At 38.0% G+C, this 15,876-nt stretch overlaps 2 pseudogenes; both read right to left on the reverse strand.

The window, feature by feature from the left end:
- Positions 1-9,282: 9,282 nt before the first annotated feature.
- Positions 9,283-12,412, reverse strand: LOC149196870 (pentatricopeptide repeat-containing protein At1g73710 pseudogene; annotated as a pseudogene).
- A 2,047-nt stretch (positions 12,413-14,459) lies between these two features.
- Positions 14,460-14,999, reverse strand: LOC149196871 (putative receptor-like protein kinase At1g11050 pseudogene; annotated as a pseudogene).
- Between the last annotated feature and the right edge of the window lie 877 nt (positions 15,000-15,876).

Consider the following 15,876-nt stretch of genomic DNA (forward strand, 5'->3'; position numbering starts at 1 on the left):
TTTTTCTAGGTGGCTCTTCGTTGTCAACGCAATCCTGAATTGAAATTTGGTACAAGTTGTAAAGGCTTGCATGTGCACCATCGTGATAGAGCTTTTATTATATGAGGTGTGACGTGGGAACAAATGTCCCCATATGTTGATTGTTACATTTCTGCATCTTTTTTAGATTTTCCTATCCCTATGTCGCCATTGCTCTTCTATTTATGCACATTTTTGCATCTTATTTAGATTTGCATATTCCTATGTCACTATTGCTCCTCAATTTATGCACATTTTGCACCTTATTTATATTTTTCTATTCCTATGTCGCCATTGCTCCTTAATTTATGCCTTACGGCATTTCCTTGGCAACATTCTTAGATTAACTTGAGATATAGGCGCAAAATATTGTTGAGTATTTACATGATCATGTCTCCTACATTTTAGGAACATCTACTCTATCCCATAACAAATTTACATGAAATTGTGTTAATGCATAAATTATCCTGAAACTGATGAAATAGCCTCTGCAAGACATTAAACCACCTTCACCATACTAATTACTAGATGATTAGTAACATTTATACATGGCCAACGGCTCCAACTTTGGGGGAAATAGGCTTTCAGCATTTATATATGCCACCCAAAATGCTCATAGAAAATGTCAAATTCAGAGTCCCAGAGTCCCAATTTTGGAAAAATGGAATGTAAGCATTGATGTATGCCAAGCGTAATGCTGGCACAAAATATCAAATTCACACTAATCCAATAATTCATATATGGACAAAATAAAAGGGCTGCTTCAAACCTACAGGCCTAGAATCAATAAAGAAAGCAGAATTTCACATGTAAAAACTATGATTACCTTGTTAAAGAATAAGTAGTTCTATTTCACATATATCCCATATTACCTTGGAAGGCAAAAGCAATCCAAAATGAAATTTCACATGTAAAAATTATGACTACCCTGCTCCAGAATTAATGGTTTTATTCTACATCGATGCAATATTATCTTCAAAAGAAAAATATGACAGGAGTACATTGGATTACAAAATTGTGAATACAAATCCTACACAACTCAATTCACTACACAGAAAAACCAATACAATCCGCAACCAAATTTCAAGAAAAATTATGAACTATCTATTCTATAAAGGAATCTCAATGACGACATTATCCGTGAGAATCAAAATTAATATTACCCATAATATCTAATTGAGGCCCAAGTGCCTGTTCTTCTGCAGGGTTATTCTCCACTGAATTCTGAGGCTTTTCGGTCGATGGGTGTTTGATCGATATTAATAATTTCAACACTGCCTGTGCAAATGGGGCATATGTAGCGCTGGGAGAGCCAAACATCTGTGCAGGGAACATGGAAACAATGGCTACATTTTGGTAACACAAGGCATTTATCACCATCCTTGAATTGATCAAGACAAACCATGCATTCAAGATCGATGTTGATGCAAATATTTTCGACATCATTCTTCTTATCATTGCTGCTCTGTTCAGCATTGGTGGTGCAAAAGGAAATAGGCAATTTCTGGGAATCATACTCAAAAAGACCATATCTTAGGGTGAACGGCGAGGGTGAAAATTCATGAACCGTTTCAGTTTCATGAACCGTTTTAATTTTGGATCAACGATCAAGCTTTGTTTGATCGTCTAACACCACAAATCCACAGTGAATAATAGGACACGGCGACAGCTGGGGTAATTCATTTCAAAGGGAAACGCTACAGCGTAAAAATCAGACTCAAAAAGACCAGATCTTAGGGTGAACGGCGAGAGCGAAAATTCATGAATAGTTTCAGTTTCATGAACCGTTTTAATTTTGGATCAACGATCAAACTTTGTTTGATCGTCTAACACCACAAATCCACGGTGAATAATAGGACACGGCGACGGCTGGGGTAATTCATTTCAAAGGGAAACGCTACGGCGTAATTATTAATAGAATGTATTATTGATATTTTTGTACTTTATGATCCATCGGTCAGTTCACAGTGGTGTCTACAATTGTGTAGTTCCCATTGTGTAGAGAGTCTGAGGACTATGCGATGTGAATGTTCCGCCCAGAAACAATTTCGATATATTTCTGTAAATGGCTTTAGTCAAATGAATCCCATCCCAGTTGAAATGTTGTCCAGGATTTGTACACACAGATGCTCCTACAGCGTCGCATGTTACGCTCAAATTGTAATTATATCAACTACCCATTCCATAACAAGCCTGTAACACATTATTCTACGGCCCAAAATTCTATGGAGTTCAAAATTTTGAGGGTTGCCCCGTGAAAGTCTGCAAAAACAAATTTAACTTGTGGATATTGTGCTTTAAGTTTTTTCACTCGGGCTTATAGAACATCATTCCCAGTTTTGGATAAATTGTTAAACCTCGTAATGCACCCTATGTTTTCCATTGGTTATCCAGATGGAGTGTATAGTGTTAAATACGACGGTGAGTAGCCAATGGGAAAGTTCTTTTGTACTAAAATCTTCTTTGCTCTGCCCACAATAATAAATTTCTACAGTGCATTTTCAATCTTGGCCACAACTAAAGGGACAAAGCTAGGCACTTCTTGCATTGACCTACTCTGAAAGAATGGATACTTGTAGTTGTTTCCTTCGATTTCCCCCATAAAAAATAATGCATTCACAAAATGTTGGTTACAGTCTCTTTTGAAGTTCACTCGAAACTTTGGTTTGTACGATTAAAACCACTAAATCTAATGGTCGAGTGAAAAGGGATTTAGAATCGGCCCTATATTCCTCGCTTGAAGAAATCAAGGTCCAAGGTTGTGACTTAGGTGGTATTACTCATATGTTTCTTCCATTTTTGTTGATACCCCTGCATTCTTTCTATGTGCCTACATTCCATAGGGTGTTGAAGAAAGAATACTTTTGTATTAATTGCAGCAACTCATCGAGTCACTTGCTCATGTGAATTCCTCTTTTTTCAAATTTTGGATTTTACAATGAAATTGCAATCGATTTTCTTTGAGATATTTTTCAGGATAGTTCTATTCAAAACTTGAACATGGCCAATATATTGAAATAACACCATGAGAGCCTCAGAACTTGTGCCTCCATTTATAAGCTATCTTAACTAACCCATTTCTTTTGGTAATCCAACTAACAAAAAAACCATTCCATTTCTTGCCTTTAAAACAGATGGAGCTTGCAATAAGGGTGGGAAAATGATAGTTAATGAGTTGGAGTAATGGTTAGATAGCAACAAATGTGGGAACAAACTCTATTTTTTATATTAAGTTTTGGTTCTTTGGAACAAAGATTGTGTTTTATTATGTATGCATCACAGTGTCCAATTTTTTTCCCTGATGCAATGATAGTAGCTATTGTTAAGAAACATCTTGACGCTTTGAATATCATAAGAGATGAATCTTGGTATTTCATATAGTGAGAAGAGGCGTTTGGTAGAAGTTAGAACGGACTGAGAATTCAGCTTTCTTTTTCATTGAAGGTTTGACATTTCAAAATCATCCCAGGGATACATTGACAATTTGGCCATGGATTTGTGATCCAACTATGCCAGCTAATTCCACTGAGTGTCAACTTCAATTTCCATATCCAATTTCTAGTAGTTTTAACAGTTTGGTTTGAAGGTGGCCAGGGCATCCCTCCCAATTGATGTTTGGGCCCTTAGCCAAATAAAATATTACCTCTCCTCAGATAGAGGTAGCATTCCACATAGCTGTTCATGGCAACATTCTTAGATTAACTTGAGATATAGGCACAAAATATTTCTGAGTATTTACATGATCATGTCTCCTACATTTTAGGAACATCTACTTTATCCCATAACAAATTTACATGAAATTGTGTTAATGCATAAATTATCCTGAAACTGATGAAATAGCCTCCACAAGACATTAAACCACCTTCACCATACTAAGTATTAGATGATTAGTAACATTTATACATGGCCAACAGCTCCAACTTTGGGGAAAATAGGCTTTCAGCATTTATATATGCCACCCAAAATGCTCACAGAAAATGTCAAATTCAGAGTCCCAGAGTCCCAATTTTGGAAAAATGGAATGTAAGCATTGATGTATGCCAAGCGTAATGCTGGCACAAAATATCAAATTCACAAATGCCAGACGCTAATCCAATAATTCATATATGGACAAAATAAAATAAAAGGGCTACTTCAAACCTACAGGCCTAGAATTAATAAACGAAGCAGAATTTCACATGTAAAAACTATGATTACCTTGTTAAAGAATAAGTAGTTCTATTTCACATATATCCCATATTACCTTGGAAGGCAAAAGCAATCCAAAATGAAATTTCACATGTAAAAATTATGACTACCCTGCTCAAGAATAAATGGTTTTATTCTACATCGATGCAATATTATCTTCAAAAGAAAAATATGACAGGAGTACATTGGATTACAAAATTGTGAATACAAATCTTACACAACTCAATTCACTACACAGAAAAACCAATACAATCTGCAACAAAATTTCAAGAAAAATTATGAACTGTCTATTCTATAAAGGAATCTCAATGACGACATTATCCGCGTGAGAAATTATGAACTATCTATTCTATAAAGGAATCTCAATGACGACATTATCCGCGTGAGAATCAGAATTAATATTACCCATAATATCTAACTGAGGCCCAAGTGCCTATTCTTCTGCAGGGTTAATCTCCACTGAATTCTGAGGCTTTTCGGTCGATGGGTGTTGATCAATATTAATAATTTCAACATTGCCTCTGCAAATGGGGCATATGGAGCGCTGGGAGAGCCAAACATCTGCACAGGGAACATGGAAACAATGGCTACATTTTGGTAACACAAGGCATTTATCACCATCCTTGAATTGATCAAGACAAACCATGCATTCAAGATCGATGTTGATGCAAATATTTTCGACATCATTCTTCTTATCATTGCTGCTCTGTTCGGCGTTGGTGGTGCAAAAGGAAATAGGCAATTTTTGGAAATCAGACGCAGAAAGACCAGATCTTAGGGTGAACGGCGAGGGCGAAAATTCATGAACCGTTTCAGTTTCATGAACCGTTTTAATTTTTGATCAACGATCAAGTTTTGTTTGATCGTCTAACACCACAAATCTACGGTGAATAATAGGACACGACGACGGCTAGGGTAATTCATTTCAAATGGAGACGCCTTACGGCGTAATAACCTAAATTACATAAATAACTTATCATAATAAATACCACTAGCATTTGCACCAGATGTTGCAAAGGAAACGCCGTAAGGCATAAATTGACAAAAGCAAATAGAGCAAAAAATACTTTGATAAAGAATAAAAATATATTAAACATTGAAATCAATGCCCCATTAACTGGAACCACTTTAGTATATTGCTGGTTTTACCCATAAATTGCAGGCTTCACAAGCTGAAGATCAGATTAAACTTTGGGGAGGTTCAGTAGATTCAATTAAAGACAGTTTAAGGAAGGTAGATAAAGCAAACCCTTTATAATTTACTATGTGATATCTTGTATTATACAGAGATGTTTATTGTTCAGAAGATTAATCCTCTCATGTTATATAGAGATGTTTATTCACAAGATTAATCTTGTGGCAGGACACTGAAAGAGATGATAGAGAGCAGTTATCTTCTGAAGTATGAAATGAGGATTGCTACACTGTTACTCTGAAGTGATGCATGTACTCTAATCCATCCACATCACCAGTTTCGGCAGATAATAGGCATTTTTAAGTGTATTTGAAGAGGACAATGACTTCATGGTGAATTTGATTATGGTGTCTTCTTCCACAATCAAGGACAACAAAAGTCATTTTTTCAAGCTGCATTCAATTGTCTAGACAAATTTTTAATTCCCTCATTTGTTGTTTTCGTGGAATCACCCTGTTCTTTTATTGCAGGCTTTGACTTTTATAAATGTTGATTAATGGTACTATATTTTCCATAACATCATGTGATTATCAGGTGATGTTGAAAAATATACAATCTTCTGCCACATTCAAGGGCATGGAGAGTCATTTTGTCAAGCTGCACTGACTTGTCTAGGCAATTGTTTAGTTCCCTCATTCATTATCTTCATGGAACCACCCTGTTCTTATATTGGAGACTGACTTTTACAAATGCTGATTAATGGTTTTCTATTTTCCCTAGCATTACGGGACTATCAAGTGTTGTTGAAAAATATACAAATAGAAGGAAAACTTCACCATGTTTATGTAAATTTAAAGCACGGGACATATTTAAATGTGAAAATTATTTTTGTTTGTTTGTAGGGTTTAATCTTTATCAGGCTCTAGGTTTAAATTTCTTGGTGAAGGGTTGAGGATTGAAACTCTCCTATGGAACATCCAAACTCGATCAAACATTAGATACTTTTAATGACAACATCACACAATTGAATAGATTATTCTTCCATCCAACATAAAGCTGAACCGGACATGAAACTAGCCCAACCTAAACTCAACCTTCAACTTAATAAAAATATAAATAACAAAATTCAGATAGCTAAGAAGAAAAGGACTACTAAAGAGTGTATAAATAAAAAGGTATTAAAACTCTATAAACTCTATTCAAATAGTGTCTATATTCTAACTTCAAATAGCAAAGTAGCATAATTAATCTGTTCACGTACCTTGGTATCGTTTCTTGCCTCTTGGTTGATTCTTCGGCTTTTACGTTGTGTGGGGGCACATTCGTTGATGTTGTTCACCACATCTACTCTCCTTTCTACTTGACTCGAACCTATGTCTGATGAAATCTTCCTCTATTGGCGTTTTATCTTCTTGAAACATCTTAGTTATCTTGTTTTTCCCCTAGGGCTTGAATTGTTGGACAGATCTTTTCCAAACGAATCCAATCTCATGTTTCTTCCCACATTGTTGGACAGATCTTCTCTGGATATAATCAATGTCATGTTTTTTTTGCTAAATTGTAATCTAATAGCGTCTGCGAGCCTTCCAATATCATGTTCTTGATTAATGGAAACATCTTTGGCAAATGATTTCATGGGTTTGCTTTTCATAAATCTCGGAATTTTATCTCTCTAAATCTTGTGAATAGCCATATGCTTGTCTGGAAGATTAATCCATGCACATCTACATATTAACCAATTCAGACTTTGAAACTCTAAAACTGTGGATGGCTAATAAGATCCAGTCTGATCACAATGCTTTGAATCTAATCAGATTTCCCTACAGACAAGCCACCTCTTCAGTCTTAAATAAGTGCCGAACATATCTTCTTTAGACAAATCCGTTGTCATGTTTCTTCCTAGATTGCCTTACAGATCCTTTCTAGACAATCCAGCGTCATGTTTCTTCATATTTCTTACCACACACAAGGCACCTCTATATATTTACATAGATTCAGTGGGTAGTTATAAGTCAAGGAAAATTGCGTTGAGCTCAGGATAAATAGTATTCAAACTACCCTATTTTCCTGAGTAATTTTGGCCCTAAATCTAGTTTGAATTATGACGGAAGTCAGAGTTCTGTTTATTGAAGGTGAACTTTCCCTGTGGAATTTATTTTTGGAGTTTTGGCTGATTATCTCTTTTCAAATAAACAATAATAAAGAGTGGAACTTTTGACTCGTGGAAAAACAAAACTCACCAAAAATGAGGCGATATGAGTGTTGGATATCAAACATGGATCTCAATATAATTTCATTGCATCGACCTAGTTGTTAAGTTACCAATGCTGTGATTCTGTACACGTTTCTCGTTTATTGGTAAATAATACATTTCTCCACCAACCTCTTTTTGTTGTCAATGAAACCATAATGTTTCTTGGAGAAATAATCTCTATTACCTACCTGAGATAAAAAAAATTAAACCCAGATTTGGCCACTGCAACAAAGTAAGTCATTTTCCCTTAATGTTATTGTATTCTCTAATTATCATTTGTTTTTGGTTAATTTATTTTCAGGTTGTTGCATTTGTCAACTAGGTTCATTTGTTGAGAGGATTAGAAATATATCATTTTTTTATCAGAGTATTGGTTTAGGCTTGTTTCTTCATTAAATTTTATTTATTTCTAAGCTAATTGGATCACTCACTAGTTTTTTTTTAATGAAGTTCAGATTTGCTTCCTTTGGAGTATACCTTCCCACCTAGATCTAGATTGGCACTCTCTCCTCAGTCTACCTATTTCAATTTTGAATTGATTTGGAACCCTTGTTTCAATAAAAAGACTTCATCGGATCTAATCCATGGATCTCGGCATTCCCACTAAAAGATTTCACTGAATTTCTTTCAGGTCAGTTAGTTTTGTTTTAGTTCTATTTTTTTAACATTCATTTGTCTCTTACCTCACAACTTTTTAGCTTTGTTATTCTCTCCATTACTAGCTTGCTTGAACCCAACATCCACTTTTCTCTACGATTTAGCCTATCACTGACCACATTACCCCTCTATCGCTGCTCCTGCAGATCAAGATCTTATGTTGTTCACGGTATCTAAAAGTATAGGTCATGCAGGAAGTCAGATTCGGTAAGTAATGTTGATTCTTGTACAATTATATGCAATTTGCTGTGCTACCTCTTCTTTCTCACTTTAACTTGAATGTTGGCAGACCTTGTACTCTGTTTCTCTGGGTCTGTATGTGTATGCTTATTTTTGTGTGCATGTGTGTACTCAATGGCTTGGAGTTTGACTGGTACTTATGCATGTCATGTAAGGTATGTATATTTCAAATGGGTCTATCTGTCTATTGAAGTAGATACATCAAAACTTCCCACTTCAAAACCCCATAGCTTGCAGACTGCCTTCAAAGCCTTAATCTATACTGAACGAAGCCATTAGTGGGAAATGCTTTATGCTAAATAAGATGTAACTAATCTCTGACCAGAATATGAAGAGAAAAATTGACAGATTCAGTATCTGTCGAATACAAGTGCCTATCTATCTGGTGAAACAACAATAGTAGCATCCATAATGCCCATCTTTTCTCTTGTCATACAAAATAAAATATCAAAACCCTAATTACTCTTATTATTGTGAAGTGGAAATATCAAAACTTCCCACTTCAAAAACCCAAAGCTTGCAGTCTGTTTTCAAAGCCTTAATTTATATTGGAGGAGGGAATGACCAATGTCTTTTTATTTGCATTTTTGTTATACACTAAAAGAACTACTAGTACCCTTTTATCCACAATTTCTCTATACAAGGAGCATAGATTTAAATTTCCCAAAAAAATAACCTGTTACAATTTTACAAAATGTTAAAAGACACAACAGCGTGAATACAGGATATGCCAACTTCCTTTTAAAAGCTTTGCACATGAAATGGAGCTCGAAATCCGATTTGCATAATCTTATGTAACGTGACCATCATCTTGCAACTAATGCATGAACTCCCTCTCCTAGGTAACAAATCTGGCTAGAGCAAACTTCCCAGCACTTTTATAGGCATCTATAACTGCCTTGAACGTGAATTTGTTTGGCTGAAAACCCTTTTGTTTCATTTTGTAAAACATTCTCCTAACACCGTCTACCAATCCTAGCTTCCCATAACTAATTATCATACTTGCATAAGTAATTGTATCTGGTTCAAGACCTTTGGCGTGCATGATCATGAACATATTGTAAGCTTCATTAATCCTCCTAGCACTACCAAGTGCATATATAACAGCATTGTAAGAAGACACATCAAAATCCAACCCAGGAGCTCTCAGTTCATCACAAACTTCCAAAGCTTCAGCATGCATCCCCACTGCAGAAAAGATTGTCATTCTCAAGGCCTGAATACCATGTGGAAGCCCACTTTTACGTGCAACATCGAGTTTCTCTACTGCCTCTCTTGGAATGCCTCCTCTCTTCAGAAGAATGCCCAGCGTTTTGTATTTATTCTCATTGGGTGAAGCCTTTAGTTTCAACATTTGATGAAAAACTTCAGCAGTCTCTCTCAATCTTCCATCTGCAATGAACAGGCTAATGACACTATTAAAAGAAAGAACGTTAGTAAGAAATCCCGATTCTAACATTTCCTTTGCAATTTCAGTGGCTTCATTAAGCCTTCCATTCTTTTTGTATAAGGACAACATCATGGAAAAAAAAAAAATCATTTGCCTGTTGCTTTCCCTTCAAGACTTTGAACACTTCTTGTGCTTCAGTCACCATATCAGTGCGAGCATAAAGGTCAAGCATATAGCCTGATAAAAAGGCATCTGGCTCAACACCCAATTCTTGTACGCGTCTGTACGTTTCTTGTCCTTCCTTCAAAAGACCATGTTTACTATAAACCTTAATCAAAGAACTATACACCACAGAGTTCCCTGCAAGACCAGCATTTTGCATTATTTGAAAGTAACGTACAGCTTCTTCCACACATCCAGATTCAGCAAATGAATTTATCAAGGCACCATAAACAAAAACATCTGGCTCCACACTTGCTTTAACCATCTTTTCAAACGTCTTCTCTGCCTCTGCAGCTCAACCCAATCTTCCATTGGCGGCAATAACAGCACAAAATGATGAACAGTTAGGCACAAACCCTGCTTCCTGCATTTTGGTAATAAAGTGTTTTGATTCATCTAGAAGTCCTGAACTTGCAAATGTCTGAATGACAGAAGCATATGTACATCTGTCAGGCAAAACCCCTTGAACTTCCATTCTTTCAAACAACTTCAGAACCTTGTCATGGACTTTTGCAATCCCATAGGCCTTAATCATGACATTAAATTCTAATGCAGTTTGACCCTCGCCTCTTTCTTGACTGCACTTAAACACCTTTTCAGCTTCTAACCAATAACCCTGTTCCCCATATGCATCAATATTGGCAGCATAGCATTCACAGCTCATTCCTCCAGCAAGATGGAACCTTTCAAACCATGCCCATGCTTTCTCAAGCATCCCCAGATCTATATACATCCTAATAACAACTGATTCGGAGTACTCATCCACATGAATGCCCAATCCATCCATCTCCCTGACAACAGCTTCTACTTCACTGACCATGTGTTTAATACAAAATGCATATAAAATAGTTCGACAACCCACAGTATCAGGAACGAGTCCTACTTCCTTCATCTTTTTGAAGTAACAAAATGCTTTATCAATATTTTCATTTTGAGCATGTAATGCTATAAGAGTGTTATACGTCCTTGTGTCAGGCAAGCAATGAAGCTCTTCCATTTTCACCATAAGGGCATCTTCTTCGTCAAGATATCCATAAGATCCACAGATGTGAATCATGGTATTGAATGTTACAACATTTGGGCCTATTCCTTCTTTTAACATCTCAGAAAATAACTTGGAAGCTTCTTTTAGGCGGCCTGCCTTCCCATAAGTATCAATTAATGTATTATACATGTAAGAACTGCGTGGCCTCTGAACTTGATCATTCTCTCTGCAAGGATCCATGCACTTATCATCTAATAACCCTTTAATGAGCACTCCTTCAGGAAAATTATTTGGAGAGCAGTCCCTTTTACCCAGTGGGTCCTCAAAATGATTTTTTACTTCACACCGACGACTAATATAGAAGAAATCCTTCGGCTGCTGTCGATCAGGCTCTGATTTAGATGAACAAACATTTGTAGTATTACCTAGAAAGATTTTCCCAGAAGACCGTCCCTGAAGAACTGTTCAGCTTTCTCAAATTCCCTTGCCTTCTTCAAAATATGGACTACCGTGTTCACGATGACCTCATCTAGCCAGAGACCTTGTGATATCATGCGATCCAGCCAGAGAAGAGCCTCTTCTTTGAGACCAGCTTTCCCATACACATCTATAAGAGTACCACAGGTAGTGGCGGTAGGCAAGACCTTGTCTTTAACCATTTCTTCCCAAAAAAAATTCAGTTGATCCCATTTTTGTGCTCTTCCTAGAATTCTAAGTAGGATATTATAGTGAATTACATTAACTTCATAGCACTCTTTCTTCTGAAACCACTTAAAAATCTGAACTGCTCTCTCCCAGTCCCACTGCTCTTTTAGGATAGTGCTCTTTTGCACTGAGGTTTGCTTCCCAAGGTTCAAGCACTTCGTCAATGTTCTCTGTAGAATCCAAAGCTTGCAAAATGGCTGGGATACACCCACCATACGATTTGTGTGAGCCTTTTCTTTTAGTTTCCATTTTCTTTATTACATTTCTGCACCCTGAACTTGACTTTACTAGTGTGCTCTTGTGAGACTGTTTTGGTGGATAACGATGGCCTTCAGTATTTCTCTCTTTGTTAAAATTTTCTCTTACGCAGTTAAGACCTTCAACTTGCAAAGTCGTTTCTTTGATATTTTTCTTATCCTGCAGACTTCCCACAGAGGTTGGCATATCTTTTCCTCCTTCCAATTTTTTGTCTATTTTCACCAAACTCTGCACCATATGCATGCCAATGGCACCTGCATAACTTCTGCTGCCATTTTTTCTCGCATTATAAATCCTTGGTTCCAATTTTGTCCCGCGACTTAACTCTCCTAGAACACCACATTCTGTCCTATTATTCATCAAATTTTGCTGGTGGAACTCACTACTAACAGTTGCCCTCCTCTCTCCATTCCCCCTTTCTAAAATCCCACCTTATAGTCCATTCATGTTCTTGAGACTTTCAAAAACCCTTCCTTCTGCCTCAAACCACTGTAAATTATGTGATAAACAATGTTTGAGCAAATCAACATCTTTCTCCAAAACACGCCCTTGCAAAACTCTTCTTTCTATTCCAATTTGATTTTGAAAGCTTTCAATAACTTTGCCCTTGTCTCTAGCGACATCCATAAAGACATCAAAATTCTTACTTCCAGATTCCATCCTGTTGGTAAACCCTTTACGAGCCCTAATTTCGTCGACTGCCCTCCTAAATCCTTGCAAAACCTTACTTTTGTCTCCATCCCCCCCTCAAACCATTCCGCAACCCTACCCACCACATCAACAAAGCACTTAAACCCCTCCAAAGCCCTTCCCTCCACCCTAAACTATGCAATATCACTCTCTGAATCATCCATGGTTCCTAATCCATCCTTATGTTGAACACACTCTATTTATGTTTCTGAAAGATTACAAAATTCCTCAAACAACAAATCCTGGTTTTCGTCTAATTGGCCTGACACTAAGCACTCATTACTTCTATTCTCCATGACTTCTTCGTTTGAGGGTTTGCCACCATGATTCTGAAATGGATATGCGTCATTTTCGATGGAAGAGGAACGTAATCTCATGGGTTTGTACTCAGAATGAAATGTTGACGCCCCTTTACAACTGTCACAAGAAATAAAAAATGATCTGGGAGTTACAGTACCTGGAGAAACATGTACAGATTGAAAATGTTGCTTGTATTTATGTTTCTTCTTAGCCCTCCTGGGATGTGTATTGCAATAAGGATAAAGATAAACATATCCCGTGTTTAGGGCCGAAGAAGAAGGGATATCTACTAATGACTGCGCTAGCATTTCTTCTGTTTGATAGGCAAAGGCAAAACATGAATGAAATAATAACAGATTACGGGGATTCGTAACAAGGAAACCTTCTGCGTGGCCTGAATCGTATCCCTGCGGGATGAGGTCGTAGTGTCGTGAAGTTGATTGGCAGCATGTAGGGCTCTAAAAAATGACCTTCAGTGAACCAGGACTTACAGCTCTGCCGCATTGACACAGAACCAGAGTTTATGATATTAACACGATTTCTCACACTTCGGGAAGACTTGGTTGATAGCAGGACGCACGCCACCTCCAATTCGCGCAGAACTAGTGCTTGAAGATTTATATGGGCGTTCTCCCTCGCAGTGGCCAAGAAATCGCAGTAGCAGTGGCCAAGAAATCGCAGTGAAATGCATAATGAAAGTGTTCAGGTAGGGAATGACAGGGTTAGTGGGACGCATGTAGCACTAGAGCCCGGTTCAACTGCCCAGATGAAACTATTCGATCCGATGCCAAATGAAACGCCTAAACTGTTTGGGCAACCCTTTTGAATCAACGATCAACGGCTGAAATTGTTGCAATCGTCTAACATATAATCGTGTGGCTTACAAGATGACAGGTAGGCAAAGAGGGGAGTTGATTTCAGAGGGAAGCGCCTTACGGCGTAATAAACAATTTATTTGACAAACAAAATAATTATAATTTATTTGACCAACCAACTAATTATGGAATTAAGGAAACTATTTTTCATTTATTACTAATTATCATTATTCAATTAAATACTGAAACATTTAATATGAACAATTATTTACATTAATTGTTTAAACATTTTTATATGAATTAAAATTTAAAATATATATTTAATTACAAAATATTATTTTAATAAAACCAATTTGTTACTGTATATTAAAATTCAGCCATACCCATTGTAGAGAAAATAATTCAAATAAATAATAACAATATGTAATGGGTTATTATTACCATCACACTATGGGTGAAACGACCTTCCGTCCTTGCTCCCCATTCAACGGCGCGAGTGCAATGTGATATGAAACGTAGCACACCCCAATACAATACAACGTACAGGATATATTTCCTGCTGCAAAACTTTACAGGCAGTAATAAATGCAACGTCTGTTTATTTAAACGGAGACGCAGAGGTGGACCGGAGCAGCCACGCAAGCAGATTTAGGGAATCTGCCTTCGGGATAAGGTTGCCAAGGCATAACCGGCAAAGGTCTCTCTCGAATTTTAGGAATCTCGGCCTCTCCCTCCAGCATCTTCAACGCTTCCACCATTCTAGGTCTGCATGCCACCATAACATGCGAGCACAGAATACCCACTAAAACAAATCTCTCCATCACACTCTCCGCTCCGCACTGCCGGATTCTGTCGTCTACTATTTCACTGATCTTGCCTTTCTTCACCAGTGCCCATGCCCAATCCGCGATGAGGTATTCGGAGGCTGAGTCAGCGGAGGTGTCCAAAGCCTTTCTGCCGCTCATCATCTCTAACAGCAAAACCCCAAAACTATACACATCGCATTTGTCCGTCAAGTGGCCGTAGAGAGCATATTCTGGGGCCATGTAGCCGCGCGTCCCTGCTACATTAGTCATGACATGGGATTCCCCTTCTTTAATCATGATCCTCGCCACACCAAAATCGGCGAGACACGCATTCATTTCGTCATCCAACAGAATGTTAGTGGATTTGATGTCTCTGTGATAAATGGCGGGCTCGATACCGTCATGCAGATAAGCCAGCCCTTTGGCAGTCCCCATGACGATGTTCCTGCGCTGCGGCCAGTTCAAAGGCCGGGCATTGGACTTTCCTCCAAAGAGGTGCTCATCCAAGCTTCCATTGGGCATGTAATCGTATATCAGAAGTCGCTGGTGCCCTTCTCTCTCATCGCTGGCCACGCAGCAGCCCCTCAAAACGACCAGATTCCGGTGCCTGATGTTGTTTATGATCTCCACTTCGTTCAGGAAATCGGAATCCCCTTCAGGCGTGCAGTTTCTGATTCTCTTCACAGCGATCAGCCGAGAATCCGGAAGCCTTCCCCTGTAGACCGTGGCGAAACCTCCTTGGCCGATGAGATTGTGGTCGCTGAAATTATCGGTGGCGTCCCTGATCTCTTGAATGTCGAACCACACTGCCCCGGTGTTGGGTCTCACTGCGGATTTCAGAAGATTTCTGTTTCGCCTCACGAATCGCCTGCTCAGTACAGCCTTGGATCAATCAACTCCACCCACAGACAGTACAAGAAAAGATCGCCAACAGGGTTAGTGGGATGCATGTAGCACTAGAGCCCGGTTCAGCTGCCCAGATGAAACTATTCAGCTGCCCAGATGAAACTATTCGATCTGATGCCCAATGAAATGCCCAAACCGTTTGGGCAATCCTTTTGAATCAACTATGAACGGCTGAAATTGTTGCAATCGTCTAATATATAATCGTGTGGCTTACAAGATGACAAATAGACAGAGAGGGGAGTTGATTTCAGAGAAAAACGCCTTACGACGTAAAAATAACACGAACAACTAGGAAAATCGGCCAATA

This window comes from Pinus tabuliformis, chromosome 2_2 (assembly GCF_031772625.1).
Source record: "Pinus tabuliformis cultivar Carrire ecotype Pingquan chromosome 2_2, CPIR1, whole genome shotgun sequence".
Classification (NCBI taxonomy): domain Eukaryota; kingdom Viridiplantae; phylum Streptophyta; class Pinopsida; order Pinales; family Pinaceae; genus Pinus; species Pinus tabuliformis.